We start from the raw sequence: 17063 nt of genomic DNA, 5'->3' as shown, positions 1-17063 counted from the left end.
TTCTAATGATTGTCATTATTTAAAAGGTTGTTTGTAGTTTTACGGAAAAATAATTAGATCTATCACATACATTTGAAGAGAGGGGAGTGTAACTCCTTGGATAGTTTACTCTCAAGAAGTGTAATTTGTAAATAATTACTTAAAAAGAAATAAACCAACAAGCTAGAGCTGAATTAAAATTCAAGATCTATTTAGGCAAATGCAGGCAGAAGAGAGCATGCTTTATGCTTAAAAGGCAAGATATTCCCCAGGTGAATACATCCAGTTCAAATTTTTCACCTACAGGTCAACAAGACCTGAAGTCTGAATTTCTAAGTCTACAGCACCTTCTTTATCATCTTGCTACATTGTCACACACAAAAAATAGGCTTTGTGAAACTATTACCTTGTATTATGCAAATTATTTTCCTTTTTAGAAACAGTCAATACTGTTTTACTTAGATGACATGTTTCTACAACTAGAGAAGTGAAAGGTTTGAAATAAATGAAGGTGAGAATTTCTTGGTCTCCTTAAAGTTTAAACATTTTGGGTGGGTTTCTGTAAATTTGTTTTATTTTGTTTTGTTTGATTAGGTTTGGTTTATAAGGGAATATCATCCAAACACTATATTCTGGATGAATTTCAGTATTGATGTACTAAAACAAGATACATTTTGATGAATTTTCAATGCTGTGACTATCTTTTAGTTCTTACTGTGTTGATCCAGGTTGTTGTTGAATCTGGAGAAGATGCAGCCCCAGGCTTAGCACAAGATAAATTTGGTATGTGCTCCACACATGCTGTTCAGTCAGCTGTCCCACACCTCCTGTCTCATCTACCTATGCCCTGTGATGCAGCAGCTTCCTGCCTCCAGGTTCTGCTGTGTCCCTGAAGCCACAGAAGTTTTTACTGCACCCCTGGTACAGCCCTTGGGCTTTAAGAGGACCACAGGCAGGATCTATTCTTGGGCAGCAGTCCAATGGCATCTTCTTCCCTTTTTGTTTTCCCTCCTGTTGTATGACCCCCAGATGTGTGCCAGTAGAGAAAGGCCACCTATGAAGCAGCACAGCAAATACTCAGAGTGAATATATCTACAGTACTCCCTGATACTTGCTTGTGCCACAAAACTGAAATCCTCACCAGCACCAGGCAGGGAATGTTTTATAGTTTAATGTTGTTTCATGCCCAGTGAATGCTCACTGCTGACCTGCTTTCAGAGGGTGTAAAAAACATCTGTGCAGGTGTTTAGGTCTTGTGGATGTGTTCCCAGAAGCAAGCACACATGCACACACAACCACACCCCTTCAATCCTTAGGCTAAGTGATCAGTTTAAGCACAAGTGTGGGCCAAATCAGATTAGTGTAACTGAGCTGGACCTTAGCTTTGCAGTTGCAGACCTCATCCTCAGTCTGCTTTTAAGCCTCAAAACTGAAGCTCATTGCCCAGTACACCCTTTTCCCTCATATCCATTTTCCTATTGCTCAGCACGTGGATCAGCTATGCACTCAAAATGCACTTGCAAATGATTATTAATTTCTGTTTATTTTTTGAAAAGCTTGGTTTATTTCTTGTGGTGGGTTTCTGTTGGCCAGTGTAGATGTTGACTCTTTATTCCTGTCATCACCTCTTAGACATTTCCAGAGTGTTATGCTGACTGCCATTTTTTGTCTCTAGTGATCTGTGTTTCTGCATATCCCAGAAACTTTCTTGTTTAACTCTGTTAAAAAAAAGAATGGAATGTTTAAAAAAATTAAGCTGATTTTTAGCTCCTTAGTAAACACTACATGGTGAATTTTTTCTAAGCAAACTAGACATTTTTAGCAATTTATTTCCTTACTCAAACTCCCCATTACTCTGGAAAAGGATGTGCATCCTAAAATTTTTTATAAAGTAAGCAGAAAACCCAACTCGAAAGGACTGGCAGTGTTTAAAGTTAGCATTTGCCGTATATCTTCAAGAAGCAGCAGCAATGTTTAAATGGGAAATGCCAGACTATAAATTCTTTTTCAGCTAGATTATATGCAGTACAAGTGTTGACTTTCAATTTATACCTTTGATATGACTCATTGAATGCTCTGATTCTTAGTTTATTTGTCCTGTCTTCAGCAAAATGGATTGAATATAGGGTTATCCAACCATGATGCGTTGTCTCTGTGCCTCAGATGTTATATTGGTGAAATCTTAGTGTCTGGCACTATCTAAGAGGAGTATAAAAATTTGATTTGGTCTGCAGCCAGTTTTCCTCCCACTCTGGAACAATGATGGAACATCTGGAGAACGCTGTATTCATTAACCCAAATCCTGAACACTTCACATAATACCTGATCCTGTAAGAATCTGCTTAGTTTTCCAGCCTGTGCAATTTGTGCTGCATGCAGCTAGAGCATATTTAGTCAAAGGACCTTGTCTCTTACATTTTTGAGCTTTTATGTGACATTATGTTTTGTCATAATTGATGATAACAAGATTCCCATTTGTTTTCTGATTTTAAATGCCAGTTATTTGCATGGTGGCTCACTCTATTCTCTCTCCTCCAGAAATTTCTCTTTATTTGTCATTTGTATTTTCAGCTGGAGACCTTGGGGTTTTATTTTACCCAGGGTCTCAGCTGAAGCCATATGCCAAGAGGCCTCTTAACTTTCGTGAGGATGGATCTTGGAATATCAGACTGGCACAATGTGCCACCTTTATTGTTTTTCCTGCTTTCATAATCTCCCCTTCTCACAGTGACAGATGCACACCAGTATTGTGGCTGTCAGAATAGCCATTTTCCTCCTGGGGTTTGATGCTGTGCTCTGGCCAGCTGCTGTGGGGTATACAAAAGGGATGCAGTTGGTACATCCCAAGGTTTGAATATCCCCTGTGATTTTACATTCTGTGCTTGCCTAAGAAAGGGATTGTGTTTATGTCTTCTCATGACCTCAGATCCTCTGCATGGATTTGACTTTTGATGAGACTAAATAAAGCTAAACTCCTTAACTCTTTTTTTAAAATGACTGTCCTAATGCAAAACATGGGAGCTCATCTGTCGGTTGTAGGAAAGGAGGAAGGAAGCAGTGGTTAGAGAACGCTGGAACTTTTTTCTCTCTTTATGCTATAGGTGGGATCTGTGCTTGACTTTGTGCAAGTCACACAGGCTGAAATCCAAAAAATACTTATGCACCTAAATCCCACTGTGGGTTTTAGCCACCTGGGTAGGAGAAAGGCCCAAATTTAAAAAAAAAAACCTAAGGTTTTCAGAGCACCTCATCTGCAAAATGAACATGGAGGCTCATAGTTTTCTTCAACAGGCTGTCATGAGAACAGATGTACTATGTTTGTAACACGTAAGCCACTCATCTCTATTAAGGCCAAATGCTGAATCAGAAGGACATAAAAGTCTATGTTATCCCACTGCCCACCTTTTCTTCTGATGTTTTTAAAATGTATCATTTGCTGGTAGGATTTGGCAGAAATGGAAGAGGGTTTGGGACCAAACCTGAAAATTCTATCTCTGCATTTTATCGATATAGCCTCCAAAGGTTTATGTAAAAACAACTCAGATGGGCCACTCTTCAAGGCCTTGACATCAGTATTGCTGATAGAGTTAAGGCCATTAGCTGGGTGCCATCAAATAAAATACTTAGTATCTCACATCTTCAAAGCAATGTACAAATATTAACTAATTAATCTTCAAAATAGCCTTACCTCCACACCCCACAGTCAACCCTGATTAAAAAGTAAGTATTCCTCCTGCACATGTAATCAAGGCTCAGAGCTTTATGCTCTAAGAGTGTAATTGACTTGTTCCTTGTTTGTGATTTTGATAAACAATTCAGAGTAGTTCAAAGGATGCAGAGCCAGAGGGAAGGTCAGTAGCAGTGTTCAGGTATGGAGTGGGAAGTGCTTCCTCCCCAGACATCATCAATATTTCTGGACTTTAGCTTTCTTTTCACTTTGATATGAGAGAGAAAATATTTATGGTACAAAATGCTGTGCCTAGCAAGCCTGAACTATAGTGACAAGAATGGTACTTTACCATACTTTTTTAGGTACCTAAAATTTCAGCTTGCCATTGCTCCGTGTTTTTATTGGTGTGGAGAAGTGTACCACAAGTCATTCCACTTGCTTTGCTTCTTTCCTGAGAGTGGACCCATCACTGGACCTGTCCAGTTACAAAGTGTAATATTGAAATTGATGGCTAGTGCAAAATTAGGGGAAATTTCTGTACTTTAAAAAGGTATTAGTAACCCATCTCAGATGAGGTTGTGTCTCTTAAATCTGACTCTAAGAACAGATATATTGGAGATGCTTCATCACAATTGATTTGTCTTGTGCCATCGTGACAGTGACATTTAAAATAAAACCACTTTGTGACCACTTATTGAAAATTGTTCTCATCAGACCTGGATGCTGCTGCATGAGTGAGACTCTTCAAAGAGCTTTTACTACTTTTAAATGTTTTCGTAGAATAGGGGTCTACAAAATCCCATTGTTATAGCCATGTATTTACATCTGAAGCATCTCACTGAATAAATGCTAATAAATATCAAAGATAACCTCAAGCTGTGCCAGTGGTAGTTCAGGTTGGACATCAAGAGAAATTTTTTCATTGAAAGGGTGGTCTAACATTGCAGGCTGTCCAGGGAGTTGGATCATTTCCATCGTCCCTGGAAATGATCAAGAAATGATTGGACTTAGTACTGTGGTTTAGTTGGCTTGGTGGTGTTTGGACAAAGGTTGGGCTTGCTTGATGGTCTTTGAGGTCTTTTCCAACCTTTATGATTCCCTGATTCTGTGTGGGAATAGGAGTGTCCAGCCTGCAGCTAGCATCAGGCTTATAGATTCTGCATGTGGCAGAAGGCAGGTCAGTGGCCCTGTGGGTCAGTGCAGGGAAGGGGAGGATTCAGGATCTACAATCCACTTACAAATCTGTGGGATCAGTCAGCTGTAGGATCAAGATACTGTAACAATTTGCTACCCTTGTCCTTATCCTTGATTTTACAGCCTGGGTACTCTGTCTGCTGAACCTTAGATTTTTTCTTTTACTGCAGATTCATGTTGATATCTTGTCTGGCTGAGATCTGAGACTTAAAAGATGCCTTTTTTTGTTTGCTTGAGAGCACAGTCCTCTTGAATTGAGGAGAAAGTTGCTTTGTTCACTCTGTTGCAGCATCTGGTTAGTTCTTTTCTACTTCATGCTTTAAGGATAAACATTTCAGGTGCTGAAGTCTATTACTGCTGGGAATCAGAGATTATTGTTGTGCATGAATTTAAAAAAAAGTCTCAAGTCAGGCAGTTGAAAATTGTGTAGCTGAGTTGGTGGGGATGGATAACTGCATCAAGAGATGAAATGTACTTTTGTATGCAGCAAGTTTAGGCAACAGCATAGTTGCATTGTGACCATGGTGTTCGGTCTTTGGAGGGCTTGGCTTGGGACTGTGAATTACCTTTGCAGTGCCTTTATCAGCAAAATGCTGCGTACTTGCTAGCCCAATAGTGTTCTGATTGTCTAGATACATAAAGCACCATGTATATCTTCTTTAAAAACCAGAGTTTTAAAGATCACAAAGCATTTCTAGTAATGAATAATATTTATAGAAAACCCAGTAACTTGGAACGCTTGATAAGGTATTAAAATATGCTGCATGAAATTCAGGTGTGGTTGGTTAAAAGAGTTAAAAATAATGGATTCTTGCTGTGCCCAAATTGAGTTTAGTTTGCAAGGTATGCCTGGTCCTGCTTTTGAATATTAAAAATTCAACATTTGTCACATAACCACTTCAGCTCAGTTCAGCACACCTGGGTGCACGCCACAGTGGGATTAACTCTGATTTAATCACTAAGGAAAGTGGTCTTTTCAGGTCAGGACTGAGGTCATGATTAGACTGTAGATAGAAAATTATTCCTTCTCTCTCTGAATCATGCTTATTTACAGTATCAGGTGGTGTTCACTCATGTCTCCTGATTTCATCATTGAGATGCTAATACTCATTCATCAGTGTCACTGATACTCCATGTGTGTGTGGGAGCATGTTTTATATTCTCCAATAGGCATTGCAATATCATTTTCAAAGGTAGACCTTTGTTAATACATTTAGGTAGCTCTATATATTTAATTAGGTCAATGGCTTCAGTGGACATTAGGCTTCCATCCACTGTAATAATATTTAGCCTTTGTATTTCACTTGTCTTTAGTGAAGCCAGAAGGTGCATATGTAATGGTCTAAGAAATTGTAAAGCATAAATAAAACATAAATTCTTATCTTTGTGTTGAAATGTTAAATGTTCACATGTCATAAACCTCCATGTAGCAAGGATGCTCCAACAGTATGAGTGAACTGCCTGTCTACTCTGCTTCTGGTTTACATCTTCCCATAGCCTTTTCAGCAAGTAATTGATTAAAATACATATATTTGACAAGGACAGCATTCTTATTAGAAATTAGATAAATATTTTGAGATAAAATATTGGAAACAAGTTGAAAAGCAGCAGAAGGTAATAGCTGTAAAATCTTTTAATCCTTTCTATCTCTTTGCTATCAGTTTCCTGGATCTGTTTTGGTATAGAAATATCCAGAGGCTCTGTCTCTCACAGCTTCTCTACTCCTGCAGACTATTACATCAAAAATAGATGTTCATTTCACTCAGCTCTTCGAATGTGTCCTAGTATCAGCTTGGTGATTCTCACCTGAGGATTTAACATCCTCTGCAAGTGCTAGAGACAAGCTGGATGTGATATGGAGACAAGTTATAGTGTGTTTCTTCCACTGGCCTACTCATCTGCATACAGAATGTAACTGATTTTCACTGGCATTTCAGGATTTTGAGACATGGTGCACTCATCAAATTATATTCGATTCCAAGCTGACATGTGAGGTTAATCACTACCAAGTACCTTTGTAGAGGGATGTCTCAAAAAGTGTGTAGCTCCAGGCAAAGTGGAAGTGGGATGTATTATGGAACCTGGATAAAGATAATATCAAAATTTATTAAAACTGTGGCTGGAAATAGTAAGGATGCAAGAAAACCAGGGCTTCAGCAACAATGTCCATGAAAATGGAAGATAAATTGGGGGAGAACTTGGTAGACCATAGATGAGTGCACTGTGACTGCTCAAAGTCTAAGCTCATTTTCTAGACATACTTAGCAGTCTTCAGAGAGACATAAGCACTGCTGGGGCATGATTGGTGTCACCCTGAGGCTGACATCTGATTTCAGATTAGTGGAGCCTCTGTTCCTCTCTAATGACTGGAGTCTAGCCTGCTGCATCAGGCACAAGCACTTTATAAACAATCAGAAATAGGTGAGGTGATTTGTGCTCTGATCATGCTGGAGACACACCACATGATTTTCACCTATTCCACTGTGAAGGGAGGGTCTGAAAGAGCTGTTTTGTGCTGGTAAATAAAAAAGGAGAGAAACCCTTCACAAAAGGCCAGGTGGGTTTTCACAGTATCTGGAATACAGCAACATGAACTTCCCAACAAACAGTGCAGTTTATTTTCTTTTTATTGACATCAAAGAGATTTTGCTGCTGCATCTGGTGAGGGAGGGTACAGAGCTGGGACCAGAATTTCCATTTTGGAGCCCTTATTAACCTCCTTTTGGAACAGGTGAAGAGCAGAGTGCAGGTGTCACTGCAGAAATAAATCCTACATTAAATACTGCACGTGTATCTTTGCATTAGTCCTGCTCACATATACTTGAGGAACAATGTGTGTGTTGAACTCTGTGCTTTTTCTTAGGCAAAAACCAGTAATTTGGGCACTCATGTCTACCTCAAGCACCATGAATACCCAATAGAAAACATAATCCAGTTTTGTCATCCAAATCAGAAAGAATATTTTTTTAAAGCTGGCAGAAAAAATGTTCTTGGTTTGTGAGTATACAGTTGTTTGAAGGGTATTTGATAACAGGAGACTTGTTTTTCTTCCTTCCCCAATCTTTAGTTTCTGTAATGGATTTTCTGCTCAGATGTATCTTGGGCTCATCTGAGCCAGGGTCAGCAGTAAGCACTTAGAGCAGCACGGCTGCAGTGCCACTGAAAGCCTTCCTGCGGCTCTTTCCTGACATCACAACAATGCATTGCACTGACTCAGGAACTGCTGGTGTTTCAAAGGTGCTCAGTGCTTTAATTTTCATTGCCTGATCATTTGCTAAAAAAAAAAAATAAATTACAAACCATTCTGTTTTGCAATTGGAAAACCTTTTTCAAGTGGAGCCATGTGTTCCTGGGGTGCTTGGATGAGTAGCTAGCCCTCTCTTTGTTTATAGACACGTATTCAGCTGGTATGAATCTCCTTCCACATTTAACACTATCACAGCTTAAGTAGTGTTCCAGAGTAACGCTCTGTAATCAGGCAGCACAGTTTGCTTTGTGCCTAAGAATGGGGAAGAGTACCTGTGCTCTACTGGAATCTCTCCTCAATATTGTCAAGGGTAATCTCTTTAAAGATATCATTATTGTACAAGGCAAAAATCAGTCATCAAATTTAATTGTCAAAGAATTTTTATATCTGACTAGCACGCAGATCCAGACTGTGTTAAATACAGTCTTCTGTACACAATAGACAGGTAGGGTGTGTAATGGTTTGCTACAATGTATTTTTCACATTGACTTTGGTAAGATTAAAAACTATAGTAGGTTAAGCAGACTCCTGCTCTGAGAAATGCAAACTATTTTATTTGTATGTGAAGCTGTAGCCAGCTGATGTATTGTAAAATAGTACTTTCCTTTTTCTGTCTTTAGTACAACCACTGCATGGCAAGTGCTTGCATGCTGCAGAAATGAGGACCATTTAAATATTTAGCTGTCTTATACCTTGGTGTTTCTCTGCCTGGGACTCTTATGCCTGAAGGCATATATTCCCAGAGATCTTCTTTGCCCTGCAGTTTGTACCTTCCTGTGCACATAGTTACTGACTGGAGAAACATATAATGGTTCAGCTGCTTGACTTTAAACTTCTGATTCATCCAACAGAACCTGCAGACACAGTAAAATCAAATGTGGGTCTTAGGGTCACTGAATGTTAGTTTATTTTCGTGTTTGTTTAGGCCAGATATGCACTGGAGAGGATAACCACAGGTGTAAAGCTCACAGGAGGGTAAAGATACCTTGCTCCCAGGCCATTCAGTGTTGTGTACAACTACCACTTTTGCAAACATATTGAAAATGGTTTGTTATGTCTGGGGACCATTTGGGTACTGCAGAGGAGTCTCTCTGGCATGCATGCTGCTTGGAGATGGCCCAGGATCCCAGCCCAAGGTGTGGTGTAAACAGATACATGTGGGACATGTGAACAGATATCACCCAAAGCTGTGGCCCTGTGCACTGAAAGCAACCTGCAATCTCTGCCTTTTTAAAGCCTGGAACTTTTCAGAGTTGTTTGGAAGGAAGAAGGAGAGCTAATGTTACATTTGTAAGAAACAGTAAGATCTGCCATGCAGCTTTGCAAAAATTTTAGTCTGACATGCTTTTTTCATGGAGAGTCACCAAAGATGGAGAGAGAGGGCTCAAACATCAAGAACTGCTATTTACCACAGGGAAAAAAAAATCCATAAGTGAAACATACATCTCAGTGGGAAGCTTTTCATTAAAAGATTGATATATGGTTTGATATAAAAGAAGAAATAAAGGGTTACATTTTTCCTAAAAAATATGGAGATTTTTTTTAATGCTGTGGCACTTGCAACTTGATTTTCCTCTGTAAAAGTCAAGGTTTGATTATAGTTCCTGCATTATTATTTATAGTTTAACAGTTATACATGCCACGTCCTTGGCTGTGGCATTGCAGTTTGCACCATCTATGTCTGCTTCCTAAATTTATTGATCTCATTAGAAGATAAAAATGACAAAGATAGCTCATAATACTTCTGAGAAATGTAAAACCATTAGCAGGTCATTGTCAAAGTTATAACATGTCCTTTTAAGCTGCTTAGCAAACTGGTGGCAGCCTATGATACAGGGATTAACCTGTTCCAGGAGTGACTGAGAGGATCGCAGTGGATGGTTAATATTCAGCCTGCCTACAAAGCTTTGAAACTGCCTCACAAAATGATACAACAAAGAGATAAACAGAAATATATTAAAAACAAAGGGGACAGAAGTTTTCTTTTCCTGTCTTTTATCCTGGTCTCTGACATATAAGAAGCCGAATAGGTGTTAGAGCTTCTGTCTGAAATTAAGAGTTACTTTTTAAAATTGGTTATGCTCCCACTGGGCCAAGGAGCCTCTTAGGCTTTCCTCTGAGTGCAGGCTGACCTTGGCCAAGACCCCAAGCCAGCTTTTCCTCAGATGGGACCTTGAACTCTCCTAGAGCCGTGTTTAAGTGCACAGACACACAATACACCACTGTATTTTGAAGCCAGCATTTGTTGCCCCAGACACTCCATGCTGCCCAGGATGCCCACCAGAGCAATGGACATAACAAGACTTGCTACTTTTTTGCAGAAGACCTATACACCTGCATTGTTTTTATTGTTGTTTACATTTCTTCCCTTAGAGAAATGGCTGCAAGTGCTGGCTGATTGCTCTGTTGCTTACAGAACTGTCTGGACTTACAGAGAAATGATTTAAACTGGCAGAACACATACTGCTGTGTAAGATTTGGGCTGGAGGGCTGGGTTTTCTGCACTGGTTCTCTGGGATGGAGCAGGATAGGTGGTTAAGGAGAGGAAGATGTCAGCAGAAAGACTGATACCTAGTGGGTCTTTTCAGCATCTCACCCTTCAGTCACAGTGGAGGGCATGGCATTAGCATGACTCAGTTACTGCCAAATGCCTTTGGGGGTGATGGAGCGTGCACAGGTGGGCTCTGACAAGAGGAATAGGAAGAAGAGAGAAAGAATAAAGACCCAAACCCCCATTCATTGTTGTTGAGCATCATGTGACCTGATTTATACCAATGCATTATTCTCTTTTAGGAGCAATTTATATGCGCATTCCAGTAACAAGTAAACAAGCATTAGGGCAATGATGAATTAGCCTAGAGCAACAGTTTACAGATTACACAGCAGAGAATAAGGATAATAACAGTATTATTCATCTCAGTTATTCATTCTATTTTTAACCTATTAATGGCTATTTGTTGATTTTATCTATCAGGCAGTCAGAACTACCAGGAAGGGACTCTTGATCACCTGTGCACAGATCTGTCTCAACAAAACTTGTTTCTGTTTTCTTTTTTCTATGTTCATAGCAGTAATTTCAATTTGGTGCAACAGTACAATTTTGGCTAGACCACACATCTAAAAATTAGGTGTGATAGTGTTCTATTGTCTAAATCACCAAGGTGGTTTTGGGTTAACTGGTGAATTTCAAATACTCAGAATACTCCATAATCATGTTGTATAAATACTAATGTATATATTTGTTCTCACCCATTAATTGCCCTGTCATTGGAGTCTGGTCTGCTAATATTTGACTATAATAGAAACCCACTTGATTTAGCAAAACAATCTGTAAAGTTTAAAGAGATATTTTCCCAGTCACAGATCTTGTAAATGCTGTCATGGGATGCAGTCAATAAAGAATGAAAAAAAGCTAGTATCTTTAATAAAATTGTTAAGGAAAGCTGTATCAATTTCCTAGACATTTCTGAGCTGGAAAAAAAAAATGTTTGATTCTTATTCAGACTGGAAAAAAATCCTATAAATATAAATTCTCCTGCTGAAGACTAAGTTCTAGTGGCTCTGGCTCTGAAAGTTTTTGCTTTTTCTCACTTCCAGCCACTGGATCAAGAGAATTCTTCAATTTCCATCATAAGAGCAGCCTCCCAGCTTGACTTTTCTGGGGCCATGCAAAAAACTTATGGCCCCTGATTTTAATACTATCCCATCATTGGTGCTCCAGAGTTACGGGTGTTTCCCATGGGTTTCTATCCCAGAATCCTGTAATCCTTTTGCTGAATATCCTTACTTATGAAGGATTAAGGCAAACTCGAGAGGTTGCAGAAAAGAAGAGCAAGAACAATTGAAAGTCTGAAATCCTGCCTGACACTGAGAGATAAAAGAAGATCAGTGTACTTAGATTATCTGAAAGAAGGTTAAGAGATGGCTTGATCATGGTCTCAAAGTCCCAAGCAGAGAAACAGTTTTCCAATACATGGGGAATCTCTAATTTAGCAGACAAAAGCCACAGCATGGTCCTGTGACTGAATGCTTAATCTGGACAAGTTCACACAAGATGTAGCACTTTTGAGATTGTAGCAGCTTTTTTTTTTTTCTTAGGTATTTTTTGATTCTTAGTAATTTTAAGATTTCAAAACATATTTTTTCTAAAAGCTGTCTGACTTTGACCAGAAATTATAGGGTCTGTGCAGAAGTCATTGGGTGAAATACGATGGGTATGTGTTGTGCCCAAGGGCAATCTCTACAGTCGTGATTTCAGAATTTATTAATTCTTTGGTAATGAATGTTCCCTACTACTACATAAAATAGTTTCATGTAACATGCTATCATTTGCAGTTTTCTAACCTTAGTGTAATTATTCAGAAGCTATCGAAGCTGTTTTTGTACCTGTGTGTGCTTAGCCCAAAGAAAAGGAAAGCTAGTTAATACAAAAAGTTATTTTTCACATTTCTGAAAGCTTCATATGCCAATCCCTGAAAAGAAACAAGAAAATTCTCCAAAAATGCAAATGCTCTGTCTAGAAGCAAGGGTATAATTTTAACTACCTCATCATTATGTGTCACTCCCTAAGTATAGTAAGTGCTGTGTGACAGCTGTTTCTGAGAGACAATCGGGGACTTTTCCAATAACTAAGTAATTATATTTCATAATATATATATATTTGTGAGGCATAGGGCTTTATGTGTTCGAAGCACTTAGGAGTCATTAGCTAATGCTCACAGCACCTCTATTGAATAGGTAAGACTATTGTAAGGGCAGATGGTCCTCAAGGCCACATAAAACACTGCAGCCCAAGAAAGAAATAGAGGTTGGTACCTTCCCATTTCCAAATTGCATGTTCAAGTCTCCAAACATTGTATTAGATATATAACTACAGGAACACTGCTTTTAACAGTATGTTCTAACCCTCCATCTCTTGATTTTATTGACCTCCTAAACTAATACATGGAGTAATGCTATGACACTCTACCTAATTTGTCAAGATCAGCAACATTAGCCTCTACAGTTCTTACAAGGTCTTGACCTTACTTACTGAGCTAGTCCTACTGAAATTAAATTGCTGCATGAAAAGTACATTTCATTTAAAATTACTGTGAAGGGGAAGTGCTACTACTTCTTTCAAAGTTTGCCTTTATTTAACAGATCAATGGCATTATGGTTTGGCAGTAAAGTCCATGGAGCAGCGGGGACTAAGTGCTTGCTCTGCCAAGTCCAGTCCTTGCTGTTAAAAGAATGCTTTATGAAAGAGACCACTTAAGAAACCAATAACAGGACAGCTTAAATAAAATTTATGAAAGAACTTCCAGACTATTTGGAGTCCATTCTGTCCATTTTTATGTGCAAGAAAAGAATATCTGTCTGCCACAGATGAATAGCCTTTCACAAGGGATTTCTCAGGCCCAGTACCTGCCCATAGCTTTTCTCTCCTTGACCTTGCATGTTTGACAAAAGCATCTTGGAAGCACATGTAGCTGCTGTGATAGCAATGCAGACTCCAACCAGTTCAGACTTATTCACAAATAAATCTCATGCATGACAGACTTGGAGGAGGAGCTGATTCCCATCTCATCCAGAAGCTTTCCGGTGACATGTTATGTGTTCTTATTATGTTTTCCATGGATTTGGGAGAGTGATTGGCAAGGCAAATGTAAAAGACATGGTTAGGGTAGAAACCTGTGGAAGGAAACTATATGTTCAAAGCCTGACCTCTTGTCTGGATTCATTTTGTCCTGAGTTTTGGGCACCATCAGGCATGGCTCCTGGACTTCCTTGCTCCTAGGGATTGTCACTGTACCTTGATGATTAGTCAAAAAAACTTCTGAGTAATGGACAAAGGGGAAAACAGAAGGATTTTACCTCAGAGCCTATCACAAATATATATTGCTATATTTCAGAGTTGGATGGCCAGATGCAAAATCTCATACCGGGCCTTTTAATTTTGACCACCTCCGATCAAGACTAATTAAAAAAACCTAGGAAAATGCAAATTCTACTGAACTGCTAATATGTGTGTTTTGAATTGCAAAAGGAAAAAACTTACCTCCGAAAATACCAAGTTTCCTTTTCTTTTTTTTTTTTTTTTCTGGCAAAAAAACATGCAAATTTCAGAGGGACAAAATATCTGACTCAAAAGAGAGTCTTGTGAAGTCAGCAATATAAAAAAGAAAAGTTTCTTGAAAAAACCAAGAAACAACCAACAAACACAAATGCTGTGTTTCTCTATAAAATGAAGTGCAAGGTACAGAGAAGGCAGAAACCACAGTTCTGTTACTTTCATTTTTTTAAACTTGCCTCATTCCAGAGAAGTTCTGATCACCTTGCCACCTAGGCTCATCTCAAAGACTTAGACATGAAGAGAAGTAGAACTACAAATTTTGCAGAGTATGATGGTTGCATGTGGAAGGATCAAGGACCTATGCAGGCAATGATATACAGAGCAAAAGCAGATCATTAGCCTTGTAATTGAAAAGAAAAATGGAATAATGATATTGTGAAATACAAGACAACTTTGTAAGATACACACATCCTCTGCATTTACAAATGCTTATTTAAATGCTATCTATGTTATGGTATCATTTTATGGCTTACCAGTGCAGCTTACTGATCATATAAATGCCTTCAAAGAAATCTGATCATTTGCAAAAATCAATAATTACCAATATTCTGCAATTGAAAAGGGCTGGATAATAACCATTCCCTAGTACTTCCTGTAGAAGGAAAATATGACATTTAGAATTTCTAAAAATGTACAGCTAAATTATTTGTTAAACTGCTTGGTAGCATTGGAACCCCAGATATTAGATTTCTTCTAATTTATTATTACTCAGCTCAAGAAAAATTAATAATAATAAAAAAAATTAAAAGCACAAGAATTGAAAATAGCAGGAGATGATTGAGTTTTTCTACATGTATCTTGCAGGTATTTTTGAAGGGCAAGTTAGGGTCTGAATATTGAAACTCCATCATTGAACTTTTTGGCTGTGGTGCACACTGAGAAATAATATCTTAGTACCTAGCCAGAGTGCCCTGCTCAGAGACATGAGAATAAGGCAAATCATATAACTGCTATTAGTCACCACCATTTACAAGTTTAAGCACTTTGGGTTTGGGGGATTTTTTTTCAGAATATTGTATTTCCAGAAGAAGTAGATGTTTTTGTGGAAAACTAAGAGTATTCCAATACAAAAACCTTTCCAGAGCTATTAATGAGACGTTTAATGAAGGGTTCTCAGCTAAAAGACATGATTTTTAACTTTATGACATAGCTGCTTGATGAAAGATCCTTAGTTCTGTAGTGTGGAGTGTTTTTGGAAGAACTTTTATTTTGTGGACCTTATAACACAGGTACCACAAGAAGCACCAATAATGAAACTTGCAGCACTGCATCATAACAGACTGATTTTTAATATTTATTTAATCCCATTCTTCTGCATCTCTGCTTCTACATAAAGACTAATTAAAAGCATAAGAATAAACAGTCAGCTTTTTCAACAGAAAATTATCAGTGAAATCCCTCAAAGATATAAGCGAGAGACAGTAGAAGAACTGGCAAAAGAAATATTGAAATAACAATGTTTTCAAATAATATAAAGCTATTGGAAAAAATATATGCTGGAAAGAACTGCAGAGGAGTATGATGATACTGACTGACTGACAAAATGTCAGGTACAATTCAGTAGTTAGAAGTGTAAAGAGATGCTAACATTATATACACAGTAGTGGCTTTTGAACTGGCTCTTACCACTCAGAAGGAATATCTGAGCTCTCCAAAACCATCAGCTCAGGTCTCAACAGTGATGAAGTCAGGAGAGGTTGTCAAGTATGTGGGACAGCTTCTTCAGAGGGAGATAAAATAGGCTGTGGGTGTCTGGTATGAAAGGAGCAAGTGAAGGGAATGCCTGAGATCATGGAGCAGGGAAGTGAATACAGAATTATTATTTAACCCTTTTGGTAACACTGGACCTAGAAAGCACCACAGGTAAACCACTGGATGGCAGGTTTCAAACAAATACCAGGTGCATAGCTGAGCTGTGCAGGTCATTATTTCATGAGTGCAAAAGAAGTTTAGACATTCATAGAAAGCTGTTAAACATGTTCATGGAATAAAAATCCACGGAACTATTAAAGTATCTTCTTGTCAGAGAGTCCCTGACTACACATCATGAAGCGATGAGTGAGTCAACCAAGAAACTCTGAGTATACATTTGCCCTGTTCTTTTGCCCTTCCTTAGCTCCATTGCTGGAAATGAGATAAAAGGCTGGAAATGCTCTTGGTCTCAAGCAGAAAAACTGTTCTCATGTTGAAGGGTAGTTTCTATTGTTCTGCTTTGTAATCTGTATGATATGCAAAGCCCACATGCGAATGTGTGTGGTAGCTAATGGCAGTTGCTGTGACCACAGTGGGGAGATGCTCAGAGCAGGGCCACTTCTTCCCAGTCACAGCTTCCTCATTGTGCCCTTTGCTGCTAATGAACCTGAGAAGAGAGAGGGGAGTTCAGACTGTGTTTCTTACTTGATTCCAGAAAATTTGTACCAAGAAATAGTAAAATTATTTTTATGAAATGGGGAGGCCAATATTTTGTGGTTTGGCTATATTTTTTCCCCCGTCCTGATTTAATTTAACCAGACAGTCCAATTTCAGTAATCCTCATCACTTCTTAGCTCCCTGTTTTCTGTTGATGTTTATTCATGTTCTCCTGCTTGTAAAATTCACCAGTTCCCTCTCCTAATGTGTTGATACCAATGTTCAGGGATGATATAAAAAAAAACTGGAGGGAAACACGGCCATTTACTCCTTCTTGTCTTGTTTGTTTGCTTCAGAATTACTTGCACTGACACAAATAGACTTTCCTTGTGCACAGCAAGAGATAAGGTTGGGGTTTTCTGCTTTATTTGTTCTGTACCACACATATTTCCCCCACCCACTCCCTCACTTGCTTTTGTACATGCTCACACACAGATGTACTTGCGTAC

At 38.6% G+C, this 17063-nt stretch overlaps 1 long non-coding RNA gene across 1 annotated transcript in view; it reads left to right on the top strand.

Moving 5' to 3' along the window:
* Window positions 1-17063, top strand: part of LOC143693697 (uncharacterized) — a 230250-nt gene that overhangs the window by 196377 nt on the left and 16810 nt on the right. The window lies entirely within an intron of this gene.

The sequence above is a fragment of the Agelaius phoeniceus genome, chromosome 3, assembly GCF_051311805.1.
Source record: "Agelaius phoeniceus isolate bAgePho1 chromosome 3, bAgePho1.hap1, whole genome shotgun sequence".
Taxonomy (NCBI): Eukaryota; Metazoa; Chordata; class Aves; order Passeriformes; family Icteridae; genus Agelaius; species Agelaius phoeniceus.
This window is presented reverse-complemented; position numbering and strand designations above follow the sequence as displayed.